This window comes from Microcaecilia unicolor, chromosome 5 (genome assembly GCF_901765095.1).
Source record: "Microcaecilia unicolor chromosome 5, aMicUni1.1, whole genome shotgun sequence".
Lineage (NCBI taxonomy): Eukaryota > Metazoa > Chordata > Amphibia > Gymnophiona > Siphonopidae > Microcaecilia > Microcaecilia unicolor.
In genome coordinates, this window is record NC_044035.1 from 187,939,130 (window position 1) to 187,955,606 (window position 16,477).

Here is a 16,477-nt window from a genome sequence, read left to right on the forward strand (position 1 = left end):
GCCGATCTCTGAAAGCCTTTAGAGCGTTCCAGACCGCTCGCAACTCCAGGAGGTTGATTTGAAAACTTCTTTCCTGGAGGGACCAAACTCCTTGTGTGTGAAGCCCATTGACATGGGCTCCCCACCCAAGAAGGGATGAATCCATTGTCAGCACTTTTTGTGGCTGAGGAATTTGGCAAGGACGTCCCAAGACCAAATTAGATCGAATCGTCCACCATTGCTGGGAATTGTGAAAAGCGGTGGACAGCCGGATCGCATCCTCTAGATCCCCTGTGGCTTGATACCACTGAGAAGCTAGGGTCCATTGAGCTGATCTCATGTGAAGACGAGCCATGGGAGTCACATGAACTGTGGAAGCCATATGGCCGAGAAGTCTCAACATCTGCCGAGCTGTGATCTGCTGAGACACTCTGGCCATGGAAACAAAAGACACAAGATTGTCTGCCCTCGCCTCTAGGAGATAGGTATGAGCCGTCTGTGAGTCCAGCAGAGCTCCTATGAATTCTAGTTTCTGAACTGGAAGGAGATGGATAATTTATTACAAACCCGAGTAGCTCCAGTTGAATAGTCATCTGCATAGACTGTAGGGCTCCTGCCTCCGAAGCGTTCTTCATCAGCAATTGTCGAGATGAGGGAACACATGCACTCCCAAGTCTGTGTAGCGATGCTGCAACCACCGCCAGGCATTTTGTAAATACCCTGGGCGCAGAGGAGAGCCCAAAGGGCAGCATACAATACTGGAAGTGTCGAGTGCCCAGACGAAATGCTGGAAGTATCGGGATGTGTGTATAAGCATCCTTTAAGTCCAGAGAGCATAGCCAATCATTTTTCTGAATAATGGGAAGAAGGGTGCCCATGGAAACCATCCTGAACTTTTCTCGGACTAGATATTTGTTCAGGGCCCTTAGGTCTAGGATGGGACGCATTCCCCCCCCCCCCCCCCCCCCCCCCCCCGTTTTCTTTTGCACAAGGAAGTACCTGGAATAGAATCCCAGCCCTTCTTGCCCTGGTGGAACAGGCTCGACCGCATTGGTGCTGAGAAGGGCGGAGAGTTCCTCTGCAAGTACTTGCCTGTGCTGGAAGCTGAAAGACTGAGCTCCCGGTGGGCAATTTGGAGGTGTGGCGATCAAATTGAGGGAGTACCCTGACCGGACTAATTGAAGAACCCACCGATCGGAGGTTACGAGAGGCCACCTTTGGTGAAAATATTTTAACCTCCCCCCGACTGGAAGATCGTCCGGCACAGGTACTTTTATGGCGGCTATGCTCAGCTGGAGCCAGTCAAAAGCCCGTCCCTTGCTTTTGTTGGGGAGCTGCAGGGGCCTGTCTGGGCGCACGCTGTTGACGCGAATGAGCGCGCTGGGGCTGAGCATAGGGAGCAGTCCTCCTTCCCCTGAAAAACCTTCTACCTGTTGAGGTAGATGCTGAAGGCGTCCGATGGGAGAGTTTGTCAAGGGTGGTTTCCCGCTGGTGGAGCTGCTCTACCACTTGCTCAACTTTCTCGCCAAAAATATTATCCCCCTGGCAAGGAAGATCTGCAAGCCGCTGCTGGGTTCGATTGTCCAGGTCAGAAACACGCAGCCATCACTATACCTTGAGCAGCGGATCTGGATGCAACATCAAAAGTATCGTAAATACCCCTGGACAGAAATTTGCGACACGCCTTCAGCTGCCTGACCATCTCCTGAAAAGGTCTGGTGAGCTCCACAGGGAGCTTATCCACCAAGTCCCCCAGTTGCTTCACATTGTTCTGCATGTGAATACTCATGTAGAGCTGGTAAGACTGAATTTTGGACATGAGCATAGAGGACTGATAGGCCTTCTTCTCAAAAGAGTCCAGAGTTCTAGATTCTCTTCCCGGGGGCGCCGAAGCGAAATCTCTAGAACTCTTGGCTCTCTTGAGAGCGGAATCCACAACCATAGAGTCATGAGGTAACTGCGTCCTCATCAACTCTGGTTCTCCGTGAACCTGATATTGGAACTCAGCTTTCTTGGGGATGGTGGGATTAGTGGTTTCATCCAGTTCCTTAGCAATGTCTCCTTAAGGACATTATGCAGAGGGACAGTGGATGACTCCTTAGGTGGCGAAGGATAGTCAAGGACCTCGAGCATCTCAGTCCTGGGCTCATCCACATACACCACAGGGAAGGGAATGCCCACAGACATTTCCTGGACAAATGAATAGAAAGAAAGACTCTCAGGGGGGGAGAAAGCTTTCTTTCTGGGGAAGGAGTAGGATCAGAGGGAAGACCACAAGAGTCCTCAGAAGAGAAATACCTGGGATCCTCCTCTTCTTCCCACGAGGCATCCTCCTCGATGACGATGTTGAGAAGTTGACTCCCTTGCTGGCAGCGCTGAAGCTCCCTCCAACAATGTCGACGGGGAGTCGACCTGGATGCCAGCCGATGCCTTAAGCAGTACCGGCGTCGGAGACCGCACCACAGGCACAGAGCCAGCTGCCGCTTCCATCAATGGTACAGAGGGCAAAAGCACCCCCGGTACCGGAACAGACTGACGCAGCAGGCTTTCCAGGAGACCTGGGAGAATGGCTCGGAGGCGCTCGTCCAGACTCTCTGCCGGAAAAGGCTGTCGGGCTGGTGCAGGAGCCGAAGGCAGAATCTGCAAGGGATGGGGAGGCGGTACCGGGCTGTCCGAAGACAGACACCTCTTGAATGGAGGGCGAGCGATCCTCCCAGCGTTGACGCTTCTCGGGTGCCGAACCCTTCGACGCCACGGAGCTCCTGGTACCGTGTCTGGAAGCAGACCAATGGCGATGCTTCTTAGCCTTCGCTCGAGGCACGGCATCGGTACCGACGAGGAGGACGTGGAATCCACATGCCTCCTCAGGTTCGGGTCCGAAAGAGGTCAGTCCCGGTGGGCCTGCACAGCAGGAGCCTTCGAGGCAGGTGAAGACCCACTCGATAGCTCACTGCTCCCAGCGTGTGGTGGTCTTTGGATAGCCATTACCTGCGCTCCCAATGTCGATGCCATCTCCGGTGCCAACATCGACGACGTCCTCGATACCGCTGTCGACGTTGACGCCAAAGACCCAGGCAAAGGTCCAAACAGATGGTGCCGCCGAGCTAATCTCGATGCCTGTGTCTGCTTTTTAAGGCTAAGACACAACTTACACGCGTCTGGGTGATGGTCGGGCCCAAGGCACTGGATACAAAACGAGTGGGGATCGGTACCTGAGATTGCCCAGTTGCATTGACCGCACTTCTTGAAGTCGCTGGGAATTCACGATGTCATAGACGGAAAAATAGCGGCGGCGAAGTCAAAGTTCTCGATGGTGCCAAAAGGGCACAAAAAAGGAGAAACGCGTACGTGCGGCCTAAGAGGGTCACGACGGGAACGAAAGGAAACTTAGAAGGGAAACACTAAGAAAATAAAGATATTCTTTTTTTTTTTTTTAAAGAAACAGCTCCACAGAGCACGAAAACAAAAAAGCAGAAAAAGACCGCGTAATGAAGGCTCTTTTCAGGGGCACACGGAGAAAGACCGCAAGCAGTCTCTCTTTTACCGTGGAAAGAAAAGAACTAAAGCGGGACTCTTGCGTGATGGATGGGAATATGGCCGCGCCCACACAAAGGCTCTAGCAAGCTTTGTTGCTAGGAAGATTTCCTTTCGGAGGGGCTGTCGTGGATGTCATCCATCAGTGAGAACAAGCAGTCTGCTTGTCCTCGGAGAAAAATAAAAATCAGACAAAAGATTGTAAATTAATACTGTCAAGTACTGAGCATGGTGTAAATAGGAACAACAAACATAGTTTGAAATGTCTATATGCGAATGCCAGGAGCCTAAGAAATAAGATGGGAGAGTTAGAATATATTGCACTAAATGAAAAATTAGATATAATAGGCATCTCTGAGACCTGGTGGAAGGAGGATAACCAGTGGGACACTGTCATACCGAGGTACAAATTATATAGTAGTGATAGGGTGGATCGACTTGGTGGAGGGGTAGCATTGTATATTAACAACAGCCTTGAATCAAATAGATTGAAAATTCTGCAGGAAACAAAACACGTCTTGGAATCACTATGGATTGAAATTCCATGTGTAAAGGGGAAAAGGATAGTGATAGGAGTGTACTACCGTCCGCCTGGCCAGGATGAACAGACGGATGCAGAAATGTTAAAGGAAATTACGGACGCAAACAAACTCGGCAACACAATAATAATGGGTGATTTCAATTACCCTGATATTGACTGGGTAAATGTAACATCGGGACATGCTAGGGAGGTAAAATTCCTTGATGAAATCAAGGACAGCTTTATGGAGCAGCTGGTACAGGAGCCGACGAGAGAAGGAAAACTTCTAGACCTAGTCCTTAGTGGAGTGCATGATCTGGTGTGGGAGGTAATGGTGCTGGGGCTGCTTGATAACAGTGATCATAATATGATCGAATTTGATAATAACTTTGAAGTAAGTATAAATTGGAAATCAAATACATTAGCGTTTAACTTTAAAAAAGGAGACTATGATAAAATGAGAAGAACGGTGAAAAGAAAACTTAGAAGAGCGACTACGAGGGTCAAAAATTAACATCAGGCGTGGATGCTGTTCAAAAACACCATCCTGGAAGCCCAGGCCAAATATATTCTGCGTATTAAAAAAAGGAGGACGGAAGACCAAACGACAAGCGGCATGGTTAAAAAGTGAGGTGAAGGAAGCTATTAGAGCTAAAAGAAAATCCTTCAGAAAATGGAAGAAGGAACCGACTGAAAATAATAAGAAACAGCATAAGGAATGTCAAGTCAAATGCAAAGCTCTGATAAGGAAGGCTAAGAGGGACTTCAAAAAAAAAAAGATTAAGTGTTGGACGCAAAAACACATAGTAAAATTTTTTTTAAGGTATATTAAAAGCAGGAAGCCGCCAAAAGAATCGGTTGGACCGCTAGATGACCGAGGAGTAAAAGGGGCAATCAGGGAAGACAAAGCTGTAGTGGAGAGATTAAATGAATTCTTTGCTTCGGTCTTCACCGAGGAAGATTCGGGTGGGATACTGGTGCCGGAAATGGTATCGAAGCTGACGAGTCAGAGAAACTTAATAAATTCTCTGTAAACCTGGAGCATGTAATGGGGCAGTTCTACAAACTGAAGAGTAGCAAATCTCCTGGACCGGATGATATTCATCCCAGAGTACTGACAGAACTGAAAAATGAGCTTGCAGAGCTATTGTTAGAAATATGTAATTTATCCTTAAAATCGAGTGTGGTATTGGAAGACTGGAGGGTGGCCAATGTAATGCCGATTTTTTAAAAAGTTTCCAGAGGAGATCCGAGAAATTATAGACCAGTGAGTCTGACGTTGGTACCAGGCAAAATGGTAGAGACTATTATTAAGAACAAAATTACAGAGCATATTCAAAAGCATGGATTAATGAAACAGGCTTATTTTCGAAAGTGATTGCCGGCGATCTTCCGACATAAATCGGGAGATGGCCGGCAATCTCTCAAAAGCGGCGAAATCGGTATAATTAAAAGCGGCTTTTTTGACACCATCGCCGCTTTCCTGTCGCCGCGCCGCCGAAAGTTCAAGGGGGCATGCCAGCGGCGTAACAAATGCGGGACATGGGAGTGGCTACCAGATGGCTGGCTTTCGCAGATAATGGAAAAAAAAAGCGGCGTTAAGCAGTATTTTGCTGGGTTTACTTGGTCCTTTTATTTTCACGCCTAAGCCTCAAAAAGGTGCCCCAACTGACCAGATGACCATCAGAGGGAATGGGGGATAACCTCCCTGTAGTCCCCCAGTGGTCACCAACCCCCTCCCACACTAAAAAGAAAAAAAATCAAAACCTTTTTTTACCAGCCTGTATGCCAGCCTCAAATGTCATACCCAGCCCCCTGAAAGCAGTATGCAAGTCCCTGGAGCAGTTTTTTTTTTTTATAAATCTTGTTTATTCACATCGGTACACAAGGAAACTTAGAACAAACATGTAAAATACAATATTAATAACAGTCCTTACAACCAAAACAGTTCCCCGTTTTCCTTTTTTATTTTCCCCCCTTCCGCCCCTATTATCCTCCCCCTCCCTCTATCCCGCCTTCTCCTCCCTCCCTTCCCTTACTTTCAAGAGTTTAATATTCTACTTTTTGTCGTTGCAGTCAATGTCTCCCAAAATGGGGCCCATATCTTACAGTAGTCATCTCCTTTTTTGGAAGCTAAGTCCGTAATTCTTCTCCGTTCTAGGGAACACATGTGGATCATAAGTGCTCTCCACTGTGATATCGTTGGGCTTTCTGCAGACAGCCAAACTTGCAAGATCACCTTTTTCCCCAATAAGACTGTCCTCTGTAAAAAGGTTTCCATGCCAGCCGGTTTATGACTTTGTATTGTAAATCTATGAAATAATTGTCTCGGGGAGTGGTGCCATTTTACTTTCCACATGTCTGACACCTGCTCTGCCAGAGCTTTCCAGAATTTATGTACCTTTTGGCATGACCAAAACATGTGGCCTAGATGAGCATTTGCTAAACCACATTTTGCACAGTCATCATTGTCTCTTAGTGTCGCTTTATAGGCCCTGTGTGGTGATACATAAAGGCGTAGGATAAACCTATATTGCGTTTCTTGCCAACATGCATTTTCAGTCAATTTATAGGTCCTTTGTACACAATTTTCCAGCTGTTCCGCTGTAACAGTTACTCCCAAATCTGCTGTCCACTGTCTCGCTTCTTTGTCATAGTCATATTTCTTTACATGTTCCCGAAGAAGGCAGTGAAAGCACTTAAGTGGTATCCGTGTTTGATCATCCAGACCCAACATTATGTTGTATGTCTCCCATCTTCCAGCGCTAAGCTGGGAAGGGACTGAATATAGCGCCGTAATTGCATAAATGCGAATGTATCTTTCTTGTCCAACTTGAATTCTGTGCACAAATCTTCGAATGGCTTTATCGTACCTTGCTCTGTCACCACATGGAACAGGTATCTAACTCCATGTTTCTCCCAATTCTTGAATATCTTGGACGTGTCCCCCACAGGGAATGCTGGGTTGCCCCTAATTGGTAATAATGGTGAGGACGCCGTGGTCAGTGCATAATGCTTTGTCAACCATCTCCACGTCCGTTGCAAAGGTCGGAAAATTGGAGCCGCCGCCCCCACAGTCTTTTTGGTGTCTGAGGGCATATGCAACCAACTTGCAAAGTGTTGGTGTCGAAACCATTGTATCTCTGTTTGTGTGTTTGTAAAGTATTCCTTGCTCCGAAACCAGTCGGAGAGGTGCCGCATTGAGCTCGCCGTTGAGAAGAGTCTCAGATCCAATAGGGCTAGTCCTCCTTTATCTCGCGGAAGCATAACTCGCTTGATGGACATTCGCGCTCGTTTGCCTTGCCACAGATATTTATTGAGTTGTTTATGTAACCATCTCTCATCTTTCCCGCTCAGATACGTTGGCAGCATTTGGAAAGCGTAAATCCATGTAGGAAACAGCATCATGTTGTAGAGAGCCACTCGTCCCATTAATGAGATGGGAAGTGCTTGCCAGTTATGAAGTTTCTTCCCCACTCTGTTCTTCATTTTGTCCATATTTAAGGTGTAAAGTGTTTTTAGGTCAGCCGGGATTTGGACCCCCAAATATGTTACCGCTCCCTGTGCCCATTGTAGTGGAAACATTCCCTCCCATTCTGTTACTAATTCTGGACCTATAGGGAGGGCTACGGATTTCTGGGTATTCAAGGTGAACCCTGAATGGAACCCAAACTCCTCTATTGTCATTAACAGCCTCGGTAACGATGATTGTGGCTTTTTCAAGGTTAGAAATAGGTCGTCCGCAAAGGCTAGTACCTTCACAACCTGCCCCGGGAACTGAACCCCTTCTATGTCTGGGTCCACTGCAATCATGCGCAACAGTGGCTCCAAGTATATTAAAAACAATAGTGGGGATAACGGGCATCCCTTGCCTTGTGCCCGCCTGTACCTCAATTTTTGGAGATTTGACCCCGTTTACTAGAATCTTCGCTGAGGGGCCTTCATATAGAGTTTTAACTGCTTTCAGAAACCAGCCATCCCCCCAACATATGTTAGCACTCGAAACAGATAATCCCAATTAACTTTATCAAAAGCTTTCTCTGCATCGAGACTGGCCATCAGCATCTTGGTCTTTGTGTCTTGACTCTGGGCAATTGACAGAAGTACCTTCCTCACATTAATTCCTGAGTGTCTACCCCTAACAAAGCCCACTTGGTGTTCCCCTATCAACTCCTTCAGCTGAGGTGCTAACCGTTCCGCCAGTACTCGGGCCAATATTTTTAAATCTACGTTAATAAGTGATATTGGGCGGTATGACTCAACTCGGTCTTCCGGTTTACCCGGCTTGGGGATTAGTGTTATCATTGCTTCATTTTCTCCAAGAGTGAAGGAGCCCCTCTGCACCACCGCCTCATAGTACTCTACCAATGACCCACAAAAGTGTGCTGGCAAAATCTTGTAGTATTCAGCTGAGAATCCGTCTGGACCCGGGGTTGAACCCAAGGGGAGGGCTTTGAGCACCGTTTGAATCTCTTGGGTCTGAATTGGTCTGGAGAGCAATTCTCGCCCCATCTGTGTCAATTTGGGCATTCCAGAGTCTACTATATAGTCAATGGTTAGTTGCTCCTCTGGGCTATCACCTCTAGAGTACATCTTAGTGAAATGCTTGTGGAAGGCCTCTGTGATTCCCTCTATACTATGAACCCGTGGGCCCCTCCCGGGGAGAATAGAAGATACCAGTTTCTTAGGCCTCTGTGTTTGTGCCACTTTGGCCAACAATCTACCCGCCTTATTCCCAAAACTATGAAAATGTAACCGGCTCCCTGTCATCTGTTTTTGGGTCTGTTCATGGATAAGGGAGTTAAGTGCCACCGTTGTGGCCGTTAAGGCATCTCGGTTTTCAGTTGTTGGGTGCTGTATGCATTTATGTTTTACCCTCTTCAACTCCTGCTCTAGGCTGATTATGCCTGCTGCTATCCGTTTTTTCCTAGCACTCATATAAGCTATTATCCCCCCTCTGACCACTGCTTTGGAGGCCTCCCATAGTGTTATTGGGGATGTGCATGTTTCTGCGTTTGTGGCTATATACTGGTCCCATTGCTCTCTAATGTACGTAGCAAATCTTTCATCTTTATAAAGGAAAGAGGGGAAGCTCCATGTATAGCCCTTCTCCCCGGGAATGTCATGTACCACATCTATCCTAATTAATGAATGATCTGACACTTCCGCGGGGCCTATCTCCGCTCGGTCAATTCTAAAAAATAATGATTGGTCCACTAAGATATAATCCAGTCTGGACCACGTCCCATGGGCTTTTGATTGATGCGTGTAATCTGCGGTGGTTGGGTGCAATAACCTCCAGGGGTCCACCAATCCCAACTCTGTTCCCAGCTCCTGCAAACTAGCCCTCTCCTCGAGTTCTCTCCTTCCCGATCGGTCTAATTGTGGGTCCATGACTTTATTAAAATCGCCTGCCCATATCCATGGCGCGTCCGTGTATTGGAGGCCCAAGGAAATCAGCGTTTGGTAAAACGTGGCAGCAGCATATACCGCACACAGGTAAACCCGCATTCCCTGTACGTTTAAACTCAACAGCACCACTCTCCCCTCCCTATCTTTATATATCAGTTTAGAGCCACACATCAGGCCTTTTTTTATTAGAATCGCCACCCCACTTCTTTTAACCCCCGAAGACGAGTAATAACATTCTCCCACCCATTTTTGCCTTAGCTTTTCATGTTCTATGTCTGTTAACTTAGTCTCCTGTATGCAGGCTATCGAGGCCTTATGATGTTTAAGCTGATTTAAAATCTTGGTCCTCTTGATGGGAGACGTTATGCCTGAAACATTCCAGGAGATTACTCGTAAAGTGGACTTATGTGCCTAGCTCCTTCTCTGTATCTTCCATCGATTCCCTTTGAGAAGCTACCCCAGGGGCCCAGCCCATCCCGTGGTTCTACGCTGCCATTCTCCTGCCCCTTAATTCGCAATACGGGTTGACTTTTTTCTTCTTTGACTACGACTCCCAATGTTCTTCTTCCTTGCTCCCTCCCCCCTCCCCTTTCCCCCTCATATTCTTCCCTACCTCTCACTACTCCCACAATTACTGTAATCTTCTTCCCCCCCCCCCCATAGCTCTCCCCTCCCCTCCCCTGTCTCGCTCTAGGCTCCCCTCTCTCTCTGAGGGATTAGCCTGTCCGGGTCTTCACCTGGTGTTTGAGAGCCGTCTCCCCCCCCCCCCCCCCCCATCTGTTGACTTCTCCCCAGTGTAACTTTATGTTTATGTTTAAACCATCCAACTTATAACCAAAATTTTTTTTTTTTTCATTCCCGGCTACACACCTGCAATGAATACTGTCTTCACACTGGTTCCAGGGATTTCACCCATTCTTCTGCCTCTGCTGCCTCTGTGAATGCATGCCAGCGGTTCAAATGCTGGATCTTTAGGATGGCTGGAAATTGTACCATAAAACGATACTTCTTTTCTACCAGGTGGGAGCATATAGTTGAAAATGCCCTCCTCTTGGATGCAAGTTCCGCCGAGTAGTCCTGGAACATCCTGATTTGTTGCCCCTCGTACTTCACAGACTCTCGTTTAGTTTTAAAGGAACTTAGGAGCTGTGCCTTTTGAGCATATCTATGAAATTTTGCTATTACAACTCTGGGTTTCGTGGCATCCGATCTCACTGGGCCCACCCGATGTACTCTGTCCATTATCTCCCCTTGTATGGCCACTTCAGGGAAATGCGCAATTAGCCAGGTCTCCAAGGTCTTTGCCAGCGACGCCTCCGCTAACGACTCCGGGAAGCTGACAAACCTGAGATTGTCTCTCCTCGCCCTGTTTTCCAGCTCCTCCAGTTTATCATGTTGTGCTTTAATTATGGCCTCCATACCGTCCACTTTATCTTTGTACTCCTGCAGCGTGTCTTCCGCATCCGAAACTCTGCACTCGATCTCTCCGGTGCGCCGTTGTAGATCTGCTGTGGACTGTGCAATTCCTGCAATTTGCTCGGAAAGCTGCTGTAGCCGGGGGTCTAATGCTTTAACTACGGCTTCCGTCAGCTCCGCCGTAAGATTTGCCTGGGCCGACCTGGGTGGTGAGTTAGGCGCCATTTTGTCATCTCCCGATTTTGCCTTGTCCGCACCTCTGCGAGGTGGTTTAGCAGCCATCAGCGTTTGCGAGTAGGTCAGAAATTTGTCCATAAATTCTCGGACCGTTCTGAGCCTTTTCTCTCTCGATCTGGGTGCTTAACATCGAATTTCAAGGTGTTTGGGGGAGTTCGGGCCTCGCAGCGATCCCAGGTGCGTCTGCTGTTATTCACAGCATCACGTGACCCCCTCCCCTGGAGCAGTTTTTAATGGGTGCAGTGCACTTCAGGCAGGCAGACCCAGGTCCATCCCCCCACCCTACTTGTTACACTTGTGGTGGTAAATGTTAAGCCCTCCAACCCCCCCCCCCAAATCCACTGTACCCACATGTAGGTGCTCCCCTTCACCCATAAGGGCTATGGTACTGGTGTAGAGTTGTGGGGAGTGGGTTTGGGGGGATTTGGGGGGGCTCAGCACCCAAGGTAAGGGAGCTATGCACCTGGGAGCTATTTGTGTATTTTTAAACATTTTTAGAAGAGCCCCCTAGGGTGCCCGGTTGGTGTCCTGGCATGTCAGGGGGACCAGTGCACTACAAATGCTGGCTCCTCCCATGACCAAATGCCTTGGATTTCGCCAGGTTTGGCATTTTTTTCCATTATCGCTGAAAAACAAAACCGGCGATCTCAAACCTGGTGAACTCTGGCATTTGGCCGGGTTAAACTGTATTATTGAAAAAAAAAGATGGCCGGCCATCTTTTTCGATAATACGGTTCCGGCCAGCTGTTGTGCCGCCGCCAAAATAGATCGCCTCAAAGTCAATATGGATTTAGTGAAGGGAAATCTTGCCTCACCAATCTACATTTCTTTGAAGGGGTGAACAAACGTGGATAAAGGTGAGCCGGTTAATATTGTGTATCTGGATTTTCAGAAGGCGTTTGACAAAGTACCTCATGAAAGACTCCAGAGGAAACCGGAGAGTCATGGGATAGGAGGTAGGGTTCTATTGTGGATTAAAAACTGGTTAAAAGATAGAAAACAGAGAGTAGGGTTAAATGGTCATTATTCTCAATGGAGAAGGGTAGTTAGTGGGGTTTCCCAGGGGTCTGTGCTGGGACTGCTGCTTTTTAACTTATTTATAAATGACCTAGAGATGGGAGTAACTAGTGAGGTAATTAAATTTGCTGATGACACAAAGTTATTCAAAGTTGTTAAATCGTGGGAGGATTGTGAAAAATTACAAGAGGACCTTACGAGACTGGGAGTCTAAATGGCAGATGACGTTTAATGTGAGCAAGTGCAAAGTGATGCATGTGGGAAAGAGGAACCCGAATTATAGCTACGCCATGCAAGGTTCCACATTAGGAGTCACGGACCAAGAAAGGGATCTAGGTGTCGTCATTGATGATACGTTGAAACCTGCTCAGTGTGCTGCTAAGAAAGCAAATAGAATGTTAGGTATTATTAGGAAAGGAATGGAAAACAAAAATGAGGATGTTATAATGCCTTTGTATCGCTCCATGGTGCGACCGCACCTCGAATATTGTGTTCAATTCTGGTCGCCGTATCTCAAAAAAGATATAGTGGAATTAGAAAAGGTGCAGAGAAGGTTGACGAAAACGATAAAGGGGATAGGACGACTTCCCTATGAGGAAAGGCTAAAGCAGCTAGGGCTCTTCAGCTTGGAGAAAAGGCGGCTCAGGTGATATGACCGATATGACAGAGGTCTATAAAATAATGAGTGGAGTTGAACGGGTAGATGTGAAGCGTCTGTTCACGCTTTCCAAAAATACTAGGACTAGGGGGCATGTGATGAAGATGCAATGTAGTAAATTTAAAACCCGGAGAAAAATTTTCTTCACTCAACGTGTAATTAAACTCTGGAATTCGTTGCCAGAGAATGTGGTAAAGGCGGTTAGCTTAGCGGAGTTAAAAAAAAACATTTGGACGGCTTCCTAAAGGAAAAGCCAGGACTTGGGGAAAATCCACTATTCTGGGATAAGCAGTATAAAATGTTTTGTACTTTTTTGGGATCTTGCCAGGTATTTGTGATCTGGATTGGCCACTGTTGGAAACAGGATGCTGGGCTTGATGGACCTTTGGTCTTTCCCAGTATGGCAATACTTATGTACTTATGAATCGTCTAGAGAAGGGACTAGGCCAACTCTGGGGTAACCACAATGACATCTGCAAGTTTCCCTGTAGCTTGACACCACAGAGAAGCAAGGTTGGGTGCTCTGCAAATAGAGGCACGCCATGGGGGTAATATTAACTGTGGAGCCCATGTGCCTTAACAACCTCGTCATCTGATGAGCTGTGACCTGCTGGCTGCGCAGAATCTGAGAGGTGACAGTGATGAGGGCATCTATACATGCCTAGGCAGGTAGGCCTGACACTGAACCATGTCTAGCAGGGCTCCTAAGTACTCCAATCACTGGACTGGGAGCAGATAGGACTTGGGGTTGTTTAAAATGAACCCTTGTAACTTCAACACCCAGTCGTCTGAATGCATTCTTGAACGCCCTCTTACAATGTGCTCTTGAGCATCTAATTAACCACGTAGGGAAAAATATAGACTCCTAGTCTGTGTAATGATGCTGTGACTATGGCAAGGCATTTGGTAAACATCCTGGGGATGGATGCAAGACCAAACTGCAAGACAATACTGTTAGTGGTGTTTCTCCACCCAAAATCTGAAATACTTCCTGTGATTTGGATGTATCTGAATGTGGGTGTAAGCATGCTTTACATCCAGAGTATAACCAATTGTTTTTCTGAATCATGGGAATAAGGGTACCTAGGGAAATCATCCTGAACTTTGACCAAATACTTGTTGGTCTCAAAGGTCTAGGATGGGCCAAAATCCTTCTCATCTTTATAGGCCTAAGAAAGTACCTGGAATAGAATCCCTTCCCTACTTCCCCTAGTGGAACAGGTTCAACTGTATGGGTCTTCAGAAGGCATTTCCTGGGGCTAAGACCTGAGGTAAGACACTCGCAGTGGGAAATGTGGAAGTTTCCTTTACCTGTGGAGGGTGTAATCTACTCAGACTATTTGGAGAACCACACATCTGAGGTTACACCTTTCTTTGAAAAATCTCAGCCTCCTTCCCACAGGAAGGTCATCTGTGACAGATACTTTGATGGCAGCTATGCTCTCCTGGAGTCAGGCAAGAGCTCAATCCCTTAGACTGGGGAGCTGGCCGAGTCTTTTGAGGGTACTGCTGCCTAGGCTGAGAGCGCTGGAGCAGGGTTTAGTGCAGAGAACAAGATGAAGGGTTGAACCTGTGCCTTTGAGAGCAGTAGAAACCCCTTCTAGGGCCCCCAGAAGGCCTCTGAGAAGTGAAGGCTGCAGAAGGAGGGAGCAAAGAGAGGGGACTGGGTGGTGTCAGCATGCTTCTTCATGAGGTCACTGACTAACTCCACATTGCTCCCAAAAAGACTACCCTATTGGCATGGAACATCCACCAACTTCCCCTAGATCAGAAATATGTAGCCATGAGAGTCTATGCATACCAATACCTAAAGTGGAGTGTCGTTTTATTCAACTTTATCCCCTTCCCTTTAGTTTCTTTAGCTTTTGCAACTTTAAGTTGTTGTTTTTGTGTGTGGCTCCTGAGGCCTACTAAGGCTTCAGCATCATCTGGGATTTTTGGCACATCAAAAGTGCCCCTAGGCAATTTTCTGCACTCTTCCTGCTTGGAGTCTAGTTGGCAAAGTTGAGTAGCCTGCTTCCAGTGCAACAGCTGACAGATCTGGATTCATGTGATAAGCATTAAGGCCTGAAAAACCTTCCTCCTAAAAGAATCCAGAATCCAAGCTCCTCTGCCCGGGGGAGGCAAGGCATGAGTCTTGGTACTCCTGGCTCCTTTTAGAGCAGATTCAACCATCTTGGAGTGGGATGGCAACCGGGCCTTCTTAAATCCAGGAGCCTTTTGAACTCTATAGTGTGTCCTTCTAAGGATCACCTGCAGTCTCCCAGTTCTTCATCCGTACATCCTGGAGGATGCTGTGAATGGCACTGTCACAGCTTCGTTAGGAGATAAATTGTAGTAAAGGTCTGCGCACCCTCAGACTCAAACAAAAATGAAATGGCATCTAACATTTCCGGCAAAAAAAACTGTAAAGGAGAGCTCCTCTAGAGGGAATTTTCTTTGGTGGGGAGGGGTCTGAGGGTAGGCCATGACACCTCTCTTGTGAGAACTCTTCTGGCTCTTCCTCAAGCCACTCAACTGTAGTCCAAATTAGACTTAGCAAAATACTCTGACAACTGGAGGTACGATTCTACTCTGTCACTTCGGGGCATGTTTCTTCCCCGTAGAGAGGGTCATCATATTGAGTGGTGCAGACTCCAATGCACAGTGAGGCACTAGCATTGACAACTGCCCAGCAAGCAGGGCATGGGCCAGAGCATTTCCATGGCTGGCACAAGCACCCTCAGATGCCTCTGCACTGCTCTGCTGCAGAAGATGCCTGAGCGTCTCCTGGAGCAAACTTGAGCCGTTTGTGGTCAGGCCTTGGTGAAGGCTGGGGGAGCTGTATGGAGATGGTCTGTGAAGTTGCCAGTGTTGAATCGGAAGCAGGATCCCAGCTGCAGGGAGACTGGCACATCAGCACTGCTGCAAGAGGGAGAGTGCTCCTTCTGACACCAATATTTCTTGGATTACGGTGACACCGACACCTCAGAGCCCTTGCACTCTCTCTCAAGAAGGACAGATGCTGATGCTTCTCAGCTTTCACTCGATGTTTGGCATCATGGTCCCTTGGTGCCAATGAGGATTAAAATATTAAGAAATCACTTAAACCACAAAAAATATAGAGATCTTGGACCAATGATAATATTAAAGTCCAAAAGGTGCCAGCACTTAGAAAAAATTTAGTCTGCTGCCGAGCGTGGACTTTTGAGGTCTTTCCCGCCATTAAATAAACAATTAGAGTGATCAATTCTCACGGTGAAAAACTGAGTAGGAAATATAAAGTTTCCACTTATTATTATTTATTTATTTTTTGATTTTGTTCACACCTTTTTCAGTAGTAGCTCAAGGTGAGTTACATTCAGGTACACTGGATATTTCTCTGTCCCAGGAGGGCTCACAATCTAAGTTTGTACCTGAGGCAATGGAGAGTTAAGCGACTTGCCCAAGATCACAAGGAGCTGCAGTGGGATTTGAACCTGTAAGAGTCTTCAATATGAACCAGCAAACCTTGGTAAAATTGCATAATGGTTGTATGCTAATCAACTGAAAACTTAATCCATCAAAATCTGACACCATTTTTTTCCAGTTACAATCTCCTAATCTGTCTATGCAGACTTTTCAGTGTCCCTGTATTCATGGAACTCTCTTTCCTTTAAAAGAATCTGTGAAAATTCTTGGGTTTATCATTAATTCTACTGTAGTCAGTAAGAGTTTCTTTACAT